A 12,474-nucleotide genomic window follows, 5' to 3' on the forward strand; every position below is an offset into this window, starting at 1 on the left:
AAAGCATAGCTTTCAACACAGGCTCAGGTGGATTTTATTAGTACCACATTGCCATCAATTCAAGAGCTGGGGATTATTACCTCTTACAAAGCATTATAATCTATCTGTCAATCAATTAATCAAAAACCAACCTACCTATGAGGAAGAATGTGCTTTCAGGTAAAAACATTTCTGTGTTTTCTAATTTTTATTATTCAGAATTCATATATCTATTTCCTGTACAATCTGTAATTTATGAAACTCTGAAGTTTATTTTTCACACAATCCATTTATCCTGGGAGGAAATAACTTTTAAATGCCAGACCGCCCCCCCGCCCCAAAGCAGAGAATTATCTGCAGAGTGCTGAATACAGTATCTGTGCCCTTGGTAAAGTTTGCTCAGGATCTCAAGTGAGAAGAAGAGGAAAGTGTCCATTTTGCTTTGTTTAGCTTTTCTTTTCTTTTTTCATTTGTAAGTTAACTGTTCAATCAGTTTGAGTTAATATATTTATATACACAGAGAGAGCAGTGGTGGGTTTCAAATATTTTAGAACCTCTTCTGTAGGTATGGCCTGCTTTGTGGGAGTGGCTTGCCAGACATGCGACTGGGTAGGCGTGACCAACTTGTAAAATGTGGTGAAATTCACTTAAGAACACTCTTGCTTAGCAACCAAAATGTTGCCTCAGAAACTCTGGCATTGAAGCACACAAGTCTTAAAGCTGTCAAGTTACAAGACCTTTGCATCCCTAACCCTTTAGAAAAAAAACCAAGGGATGTTCAAACTTGACAGCTTTAAGTCTGGTGGACTTCAACTCCAGAATTCCTCCTCTTGCTCTTCATCTTGATGATGTGCGGACGGGCGTGGGGAGAGAATCGGTTCTAAGTGGCACTGTAGGTGGAACCTCTTCTATAGAAGAGGTTAGAACTGGTAGGAACCCACCCCTGATACAGAGAGACAATTTTCTCCCTCTAGAAGCATTTTGTATCCATTTTTAATTTCTTTCTAATGAATGTCATTTGAAGCAGAGGTGTTATTCAGCAGGTTCTGACGAGTTCTGGAGAACTGGAAATGGAAATTTTGAGTAGTTCGGAGAAAAACTTGACTACTTGTTCAATGCTTTGTTCCCATCAATTTTTCATTACTGGCACATGATTATTTTTACAGGTGTTCCAGTAAATCATTTTGGCTGCTGTGTTATTGTTTATAATCAGTTCATGCAATCTTTAAAACATATTTGATCTACTGTCTCTTTTGCTTCTTCACACAATCTCCACTTTAAACAATTTCATGTTTTAATTCTTGACTTGATTACATTAATTCAAATGACTTGCTCTTGAGCGGCCCATATCATGCCTTTTGGTTTCTTTTTTTAAATGTTCCAGATGTAAAATCATTCCCAGATTTTATCATTATCCACTTTCCCCTCAGTCTTGTAGAAACATTTTACTGCGTAAAATGATTTTCCTTGCTGGCACTCTGTTCCTGTTTTTATTATTTTATTTCAATATTCATGTTTCTGTTTCCTGCACATTCAGAAAGTTCCAATTTTTAACTTTAATCATTGCTTGTTCTTTTAAGTAATCAGCCAATGCTTACTTTCCTTCTTCAATGGTTTGCTTGACTTGAAGTAACCTCCTAACTAGCAATATCAACACAAGATGTAACAAATAGTGAATAGTCATTAACTTTCTTGTTTTTCAATACAAACTTTCCAGTTCAGCTTAATGTCCAGTTAATCATTCCACCAGTTCCTTGTACCACAGGTATGGCCTGGATATTGGGGAGTTTGATGGTGCGTCTGCCATTCAATTTTGTCTTTAGCAGTTTTCTTACCCTTTGGATGTGCCCTTTATTAATCACATTTTTAAATTGTCCGTGTTTAATGTTATCCAATTGTAAAATGCCCAGGTCCTTGTAGTTTTGTTCTCATTTTCCTATTGGTGTGGCCATTTGTTATTTCAATCTTATTACTGATTGTGATTTTGCCTCGATATCTCTAGGTCGAATTCTACTGCTATATTTGTGCTAAAAATTCTTCCAGTATTTGTCAATGACTGGATTTCAGTTTCTGACTTTCTATAAAACTTCAGATCATCCTTATAAATCAACTGTGAATTTTTGTTGTTAAAGACTTGTTTTATTCAAGATAACTGAAAGGAAAATTATAGCAATGACAAATGATAAGATGATAATGAGTCATCCTGGAAGATACCTCTCCTAAGCCCACATTTTTCATTTCCAACCATTAATTCCATGTTCTGCTACTTTGGTGTTTTTTTTTTCTATAAACATTCTAATGTTTTTTTTTACATATGTTGTTTTCAGATATTCGATGATACAAGTATGTGATATTGAATCAAATGCCTTTCATAACCAACCAGCCTTTGTGCAAATTGGCTTTCCAGCTTTGCAATTCTCCAAAACTATTTTACCAATCAGAAGTTTATCTTTCTACCTCTGCTTTTCCTTTATTTTATTGTGCTTACCGGGAAGGATGTTATTTTCTTAGAAATAATCTTGTATGTTGTCCACTATTATCCTATGAGTAATTAATAATTTAGTCAGTAAACTGTGTAGGCAAACATGTTATGAGGCCTATGAGTTCCCTGGTATTGTCCCTTTTGCTAGGTCTTTTTGAACCAATTCTTAACAGTTGCTGATGTCTTCTTTATGCTTCATTAAGCTTCATAATTGGATGTAAGCTAGTCAGATATTTGAGCCAAAATCCATGCAACTGATCATTTCCAGAGGATGCCTAATTTTAATCCTTTTTGCTCAATTCCTAACCAGGATGGCCCTAATAGAGTACATTGCAATTGTCCAATTGTGAAGTGACTAGAGTAAGACTGACTGTCTGAAAGATCTCCTTGTCAAAGAAAGAATGCAACTGGTGCACAAAGGAACCTGTGCAAAGGTCCTGCTGGCCATTGCTGCCACTTTCTCTTTCAGTTAAAAGTCCAGGAGGAATCTCAACTCTATATATGTGTATCGGTGAAAGATGGCATTGCAAAATTTGGGGAAGATCAGTCTGCCTTCAAAAGTGAACTAAACTAAATTTTCTCTTGCCTACACTCTGTGCTAGTAGCTTCTGGCTGCTCAGCTTCCAAACTCATAAATTCACATTGCCCAGGGCAAAAAAAAAAAAAAAACTTGGCAACCCAAGGTCTTCTCCTAGACAGGCTGCAATAAATCCAGGTGGCAGCTGGTTTCTTCTCCTACAAAACGAGGTTGGAGTTTTGGATTTCTATTTCTAGGTTGCTTTTCTGGGCAATTATCACATCAAATCTTGGAGCCATGGCCCTGCCTTCCCTTGTTGAATGTGGTGCCTGCAGTCCACAAAGAAATTCAACACCGTAAAAGATTTAATTGCTCTGGCAACAGCAGACTGAGGCAAAGCTGGGTTGTTCTTTCATTTTCATAGAAAGGATATCTTATTAACACAATTCCCCACTTCGGATAGCAAGACTGTTTTTCAAATGCATTCTGGATCATGGATTGCAAACTGTGGACTTACCATGAGTAGACAACAGTTTTTCTGCTATATTCTGGAGTGCAGATGCAAATATGTGTGGCTTGATCACTATACAGATAGTCCTTGACTTTTGAACACAGTTGAGCTCAAAATTTCTGCTGCTAAGCGAGACAATTCTTAAGTGATTTTTTTGCGTCACTTTACAACTTTTCTTGCCGCAATTGTTGTATTACAATTATCAAGTTGGCAACATGATTGTTAAGTAAATCTGGAGTCCCCACTGACTTTGCTTGTCAGAAGGCTGCAGTAGGTGACCCAGGGACAATGACGTCATAAATATGAATCAGTTGCCAAGCAACTGAATATTGATCATGTGACCATGGGTATGCTGCAATGGTCATAAGCATGAAAAACAGTCATAAATACTAATAAAAAGAGACTATTTGTGGCTCAGCGCTAACATGAGGGGTCCTTGATGCTCTCTGAGTGTGCTTGTTTTCTTACAGATGTTTCATTACTCAAATTAGGTAACATCATCAGAGGGTAATGTTATCTAGTTTGGGTAATGAAATGTCTGCAAGAACCAAGCAAGCGCAGAGAGCATCAAGGACCTCTCACAGTCATATGTCATTTTTTCCCAGTGTTGTTATAATTTTTAACAGTCACTAAATGAATGGTTGTAAGTCAAGGACTACCTATAATGTCCTAAGTTACTGAGCACAATGACACCTTTTGAATGAAATACAGTGTAAAAACATTGCGAATCAAATCAAACAACTCACATTCTTCTATCTGCCATCCTTTAAAAAAAGAATTATTTCAACTTCCAGAACTGTAAAGCATCAGGGACAACGTGGGCATTATAGGAAAGGCCTCATATACTAGAGCTGGTTTGTGGATTAAAGATGCCATTTCTTCCCTGTTGTATATTGGTTCTTCCTTAGCTGATTTTTTGTTAATATTTATCATTTTAATGTTATCTTGTTGTAAGCCGCTCAGAGTTGCTTGATAGTGAAAGGGGAAGAATATACCTTTAATAAAAAAACAAATACCAAATTGCTGCTTTTAGGCGCACTAGGGCAGATGGGCCCTAGATATACTAATACACAAAATATCAAGCATGTAAAACATGGGCACCTTTACACCTGATTTTGGATGAGTGGATCTTTAATTAGTATGTTGGTGGGAGGGTACTTAGTACTTTTTGTACTAAGTTTTTATTTTATTTTATAGCATATAAAAATTCCAACTTAAATTGAACAGTGTATTGTCTGGGTACAAATCATTTTAGGAAGTAATAATCAAAGTGTTTACAACAATATTCATTTCATTAATATCAATTATACTCATATTAATAAGAGTAATACTCATACTATTTGTTTAACCAATTTAACATGTCTTCCTTGTATCACTGATCCTTTCATATATTTCCCTATTTCTAGCTCCTGTTTTTGTCAGCTGGCCATTGATAAAATAAGGCCCAAGCCAAAAAATATTTAGTTTCTTTCTTTTCCTTAATTGTAAGTGTTAGCTTGTCCATTTCTGTGCGTTCTAATATTTTCCTAATCAAAATCTTCCTCTGTTGGATCTCTTCACTTTTCCATTGTGTAAATACTATTCTCACTGCTGTTAATATATCTAAAATCACATATACATTCCCTTTGTTATAATTATCTGGTAAAATACCCAACAAAAATGTCTCTGGTTTCAAATCTATATGTTTTTTTATCATTTTTTACAGCCATGTATGTATTTTTGTCCAATATTTTTTTTACTTTTTGACATGTCTACCACATATGATAGTATGAACCAGGTGTCTGGTGGCATTTCCAACATTTTGCAGAATTATCCTTAAACATCTTTGCTAAACTTGTGTGCGGATAATGCCACCTATAAAACATTTTAAAAAGATTTTCTTTGTATGCAGTAGACATTGTTAGTTTATCATTTCTATCCCATAATTTCTGCCATTGATCTAACTCAATCAAATGGTCAAAAATTTTAGCCCATACTATCATTGTCTCTTTTACTCGTTCATCTTCAATCTTAATATTTAACACATAGCTATCGTGTTTCCCCAAAAATAAGACAGGGTCTAATTTTCTTTTGACCCCTGAAATAAGCACTTATTTTCAGGGAGGTATTATTTTTGAGATGCAGGAGGCGGTGAGCGTAGTCACCACATTGCCGCTGCTGTGTCGCAATATTTTCAGGGAAGGCTTATTTTCAGGGAAGGGCTTAGTTTAGTACATGCGCTCAAAAGCCTGAGTGGGCTTATTATCAAGGGAGGTCTTATTTTCAGGGAAACAGGGTATATATTTTCTTTATTAATTTTTCATCTTTCCCTGTTAATGTCTGATCTAATTCTGTTAACTCTTTTTTAAAATCATACATTTTAACACCCTTCTCGTATCTGCATTGTATCTGCACATAGGAACACCATGTTATCTTAATCACTTGATCACTCAATTCTTGTTTAGTTTTCAGTTCTCCTTTTTCATTTAAAATATCTTTATATCTGGTAACATTCAATAACATTTGGATAAATCAGTTCCTCAATTATTGAAAGCCACACCACTATTTTCAAATAATAATGTTCTTTGAACTGACTAGTTCAAAATCATGTTCCTCCAATGTCAATAATTTTTTGTTCCTCATACCAATCCATTATTTCATCCAAGTAAGTATCGAAGCCTGATAATTCCCAATCTGGTAGCCCAAAACAACCTCTATTTTTAGAATCTTACAACATTTCCAAACTTATACTTGCTTTTTTTCCCTTGTAAAATATATTTTAATATTCTTTTATTTAATTCTTCAAAATATTTCCTTAGTTTTATTGGTATTGTTTGAAATAAGTATAATAATATTGGAAAAATATTTATTTTATAGTGGCTACTCTTCCCATCAATGATAGTTGTAGATTTTTCCACTTCTCTAAATCCGTTTTAATTGATTGCACCAGTTTATAATAATTATCTTCAATCATTACACACCTTATCATTAGTTGAATTCCTAAATATTTAACTTTCTTGACTCTCTTTATACCTATTTTCCTTGTTAGTTCTTTTTCTTATATGTCGGTGACATTTTAAACTATTATTTTGGTTTTTTCCCCCCAGTCCTGGAACTTCACCATATTCTTCTATTTTTCTAATTAGTTTAAGTCCATTTTCTTGCAGGTCTTCCAAGATAAAGACCAAATTGTCTGCAAGTGCCTATAATTTATATTGTTCCTTTTTATTTACATACCTTTAATTTCTATATCTTGTCTAATATTTCTATTTAAAACTTCCAATGTAAATATAAATAGTAAAGGAGAAAGTGGACATCCTTGTCTTGTGCCTTTTTAATATTAAAATTCTCTTTCGTATCTCCATTTATCATCACCTTTGCAGTTTGTTTATGGTATATTACTTTTATCATATTAATAAATCTCTCACCAAAGTCAATAAAGTTGATAAATTTTAGTTGTAACAACATAAATTGCCAATTTACATTATCAAATACTTTCTGCACATCTAGGAAGATCAATGCCATTTGTTTTCCAAGATGTGCTTCATAATATTCCAATGTATTTAAAATCATTCTCATATTGTTTTTAATCTGTCTCTTAGGCAAGAAGCCATTTTGGTCTGGATGTATAAATTCATTTAGAAACCTTTTCAGTCTCTTTGCCATTATAGAAGCATATATTTTGTAGTCAGCAGTCAGTAAAGATATGGGCCTGTAGTTTTTTTTATCTGCATTAAATCTAAGTCTTCTTTCAAAATTAAAGTAACATTTGCTTCCATCCATGAATTTGGGACCTTCTCATCAATCAATACTTCATTATAAACTTCCAACATTGATGTGCCTAGAGTATCTTGTAGGCATCTATAGAATTCTGCCAGCAGCCCATCTGGTCCTGGTGCTTTATTGCTCTTTTGTCTCTTAATCGCTTCTGACAATTAAATCATTGATACTCATTCATTTAACATAGCGTTTACTTTTTGTGGTACTTAAGTAGTTCAAGTGGAAAGAGGTGGGGGATTGAGGAAATATTAGAAGATTCTATAGAGAAAGTAGAGCATTTTTATGATGAGCAATTTGAATCATATGAGGAAAAGAAAAAGAGAGAGGAGATAGAGGATAAAAAATAAGAAGAAGCATCAGGAGGAGGAAATGTACAACAAAAAGAAGATGAAACAGAATTAAAGGAGAGAGCAGAATGGGAATGTGCAAGGAGAAAAGAACAGAGAGAAATAAAAGTGACTAGAACAACAAGACCTATCTACAAGTAAAATTATGGAAGAGGAAATTAAACTTTTGCAGATTAATACAAATGGACTGATTTCTCCTACGAAAAGGAAAAGGACTTACAATAAACTAGGAAAGTTAAAATTAGATGTTATTTGTCTCCAAGAGGTCCACATCAAAAAACAACACAATACGTTATTGGAATATTCTAAAATTGGGAAACTATACTCATTAGCACAACAAAAGAAAAGAGGTGTAGTTTTATATATTGAACAAACAATAAAAGCAAGACAAAAGTTTGCAGATGAAGAGGGAAGAATATTGATGGTGGAGGTAACAATGTATTATAAACAAATACTTTTAGTAGCAATATATACACCAAATTACAAACAAGAATTTTTTAATAAAAAATTACATAAGAAAATTACTGAATTGGAATAAGAAAATATTTGTGTGCTGGAGATTTCAACACTATTAAAGATGCAGAATTGGACTATCAAAGCGGTAAAGTAAGTAAAAAAACCAGAAAAACACTTTCAAAAATGTTTTTTTTAATGGCAGAAGAAATAGGTATTCAAGATGTATGGAGAGAAATAAATCCTAAAAGAAATAAATACTTATTTTATTCAAACAGACATATGACCTGGTCAAGAATAGATACAACATGGATGTCACTTGAGTTAAAGTCAAATATGCAAAAAATAGAAATAGAAGCAAAAACCTGGGCAGATCATAATCCAGCTGGAGTTCAATCAATACTAAAAGACAAGGAATTTATACAAAGTATGGAAAAAGAAATTGACTTTAAAAAGAAGAAAATAAGAAATAAGAAACTTCATTACAAAATGTATGGGACACTGCTAAGGCTAGTATGTTATACTACCTATAACATACACAGGGGACAAAAACAAGAAAACAAAACAAAACTCAAAGAAATTAGCAGAAGAACATAAGAGACTGGAACTAGAATGACAGAAAGAACCAATCAAAAAGATTTTTAAAAATCAAATAGAACTAGTAAAACATAAAATAAATTTACTAGAGAAAGAAGAATTGGCACAAAAAAATAAAAAATGCTAAACAGCATTTGCATTTTTTAAAAATGCAAATAAACCAGGAAGATGGTTGGCATACAAACTAAAAACAGAGAAAGAGAATAAATTGTTACATAGGTTGGTAGACGAGAAAGGAACTTTACACTACCAAAATGATGATAAAAAAATAATAATTCAAAATTATTATGAGAAGTTGTATGAGTAATAGAAAGTTTCAGAAGAGAAATTAAAGAATATTTGGAAAAAGCAGAACTACCTAAGGGAGGGTATGTCATTCTTATCTGCCACAATGAAATATCTTTATCATTACTTCACTAATCAGTAGAGATGATATAATTGTATTCTTAATCAATTGAGCATTAACAGAACACTACAACAGAATTGTTCTCATTTCTCCGACACAGGAAACCAATTTGTAAGTCTATTTCACTTCTTAGGTTTCACAACAGAAAAGCTTCAATGGTTTAATTTGGGAGAGTTAATGTGTTTTATGCATTACCATAAATTTTCTGTCCTCCCATCAAAAACCAAACTTTAAAACAGACAATTGAACAAATTAGAATAAAGTAGGCAAATTGAATTATAAGTAGCTATTTATGTAGCCTAAAGAGTCACTGAATGCTGTATAACTGAGAAAGAGAGAATAATATTTGCAAGACAATATCTAGGTTCTAAATTACACCAACTAATTTTAAAAATGGAGGCTGATGTCACACAGGGAAGTAGCTAAATGTATGATCTCCTTACTATCTTCCCTTTACATGCAGGATTCATCTAATGCTCAGCAGCCAAGAGTGACAGACAGCTACTGTACCTGTTTCAGATTAGAATGATTGTATTTTTATTTAAAATAATGTTTCTGACAGCACAGTGGCTGGGAACTAAGCCCATATTTTGGAGGATTCAAATTAGAATAAAGTAGGCAAATGGAATTATAAATAGCTATTTATGTAGCCTAAAGAGTCACTGAATGCTGTATAACTGAGAAAGAGAGAATAATATTTGCAAGACAATATCTCGGTTCTAAATTACACTAACTAATTTTAAAAATGGAGGCTGATGTCACATAGGGAAGCAGCTAAATGTGGAGTAATTAACCATTGAAGTTTTCATAGAAATGCTCATTAAATTATCCTGGTGAAGACTCACTCAATTATCTAATGGCCATTTGTTCTCCAAGGCAACCAGTGTTGATTCTGCCCACAAACTTGATTTTGACTTGATTGGAAAACATCCGAAAATTCAATTCTACCTGAGAAAGTCATGCAGTGAGTTCCCATTCATTCTAGAGCTTTTTGTTTGTTTGTTTTTTAAAGAGAAGTTTGAGTTTGGGGCTGGTTATATTCCAGAGTGCTCAGACTATAATGCATTTTTTTTTGCAGACAAATGGATGCACTCAGCTTTCAGTGATAAGCACACTTTAAAATATAAGCAAGCCAAGAGCCAAGACAAAATCTAAATCTGAATTCTATAAGCATTCCATTAATTAAATGTAGTTCATATGATTATTCTAAGTCATATTTAATCATTTTCTCCTTCTATAGAGATAAAACTCAATGATTTTAGGGGTCCTAAACCCTTGGATTATACACTCCAGTTTTTAAAAAAATCAAGGAACAATCCAGAGTTTCCATAGATCAGAAAGTACCTACATATCTGCAGCCCCACATCTTTTTATATCTATCATATGCTTAAAAGTGGGCACCATCTTGACTTGTGCAAACATCCCTGCAAACACTCCCGGGCACAATTTTTCCCCCTTTGAAGCACTTCCCACTGACAAACAAATGCCTATTGGCTCACTTCCCTTGACCAGTTTTCATAGATGGACAAGAATCCAGAAGCCCAGTCGTTTGTCTTCTTCCAAGCAGCTTTTACATACATTGTGGATGAACTAAATTATATACAACTATTAATATTGAACAACCAGCTTCTCAATAACTATTCCAGATCTTGTCTCTTAGTTCAAAGTCCAAACTGGAATATAACCAGGTATTTTTTTTTTATCAGTTTAGCAATTTTATCAGTTTACCCAGTAGACCCTCCTTCACTATTTCAGGATCATGAGATAACAAACTTATATTGTCTCTATATCAGCAGTTTAGTATTCTTGGCTGTCCTTTCTAACACTGTACTATGGATTGTGGGTGCTAATCTAGACCTGGATCCTCATTTATCCTGAGTGCTTTTCATGGGGCTGGGTCAATTTGAATTTCCAAGAAACTCCCAGATACAGATCATATAATTCAAATGGATACAAACACATGAAATTATAGTTTACTCCCAGGGAACAATATTTTAATGTGTTTATAGTACACCTTAGTAAACTATTTGTGTCAAGCGTTTTCGAAGAAATCTCGTAAATTGAGATGATACCAAAAGAAGCCAAGTAGCATCATTCCATCACTCGAGGTGTAGGTGGATTAATCAAGATTTCATTAAAACCAGTACTAAATCTCAGGACTTGTTTCAAAACCCAATGCACAGGCTGTCATTTGAACAAACAGTAAAAACAGCAGCAGCAGCGTAAAAGCAATTTCAGCACCTTTAAGCACAGACCTACCTGGAATTCTCTTCATGTCTGGGATTCAGAAGAAAGATGTATAAGTAATCTTGAATCCAAACATATGTTTATTATATTATTTAAGCTTGCAAGATAACCAACCCAAAGATTAAAAGTTTGATCAATGAAAAGAAATAGGAATAAGACTGAGAGGATAAAGTTCATTCAGGACTAAACAAACTTCCCTTGGAGTTCATTTAAACAACTAAGACAATTATAATCTCTTCCTATCCCATTGTTGATTTTGGCTTTGAGTCAGTGATATGAATAATAACAGGTATGCTTTGAGAAGCTGTCTTTGTATGATCTCACTATCTTCCCTTTACATGCAGGATTCATCTAAAGCTCAGCAGCCAAGAGTGTCAGACAGCTACTGTACCTGTTTCAGATTAGAATGATTGCATTTTTATTTAAAATAATGTGTCTGACAGCACAGTGGCTGGGAACCAAGCCCATATTTTGGAGGATTCCTTTGCTATTGCAGAGAGATAATTGTGCTTAAAATGAATGTTGGAGATGGACAGTCTGATACTTTCAAAATATACCAGTTTGCAACAATTTTATTTCATTCGAATTCTTCTATCTGTGGGACAGAAAACATATTACAGCTATAGTCTGCATTGCACATAATAAGGTAAAGGAAAAAGTTCCTCCTCGCACATATGTACTAGTTGTTCCCAACTCTAGGGAACGGTGCTCAACTCCATTTCAAAGCCGAAGAACCAGCACTTTCCGAAGAAGTCTCCACTAAGTGTTTCATTACCAAGAATATTTTGCTGTATGCCAGGCTAATGTTAGAGATTCAAAAGTAAGGCTACAAATTCTGGATTATGTTTTGATTTGGTTTGGGAAAGATATTTAAAACAATTGGAATAATATCAGTAGTGGGTTTCAAATTTTTTTGGAACCTACTCTGTGGGTGTGGCCTCCTTTGTGGGAGTGGCTTGACAGCCATGTGACCTGGTGGGAGTGGCTTGCTGGCCATGTGCTCTCTCTCTCTCTCTCTCTCTCTCTCTCTCTCTCTCTCTCTTTCCTTCCTTCCTTTTGTCTCTCTGTCCCTTTTTTCTTTTTTTCTTTCACCTCTCTCACTCTTTTCCTTTCTTTTTTCTTTATTTCTTTATTTCTTCCTTTCTCTCTCTGTCTGTCTCTCTGTGTGTGTGTCAG

The sequence above is a fragment of the Thamnophis elegans genome, chromosome Z, assembly GCF_009769535.1.
Source record: "Thamnophis elegans isolate rThaEle1 chromosome Z, rThaEle1.pri, whole genome shotgun sequence".
NCBI lineage: Eukaryota > Metazoa > Chordata > Lepidosauria > Squamata > Colubridae > Thamnophis > Thamnophis elegans.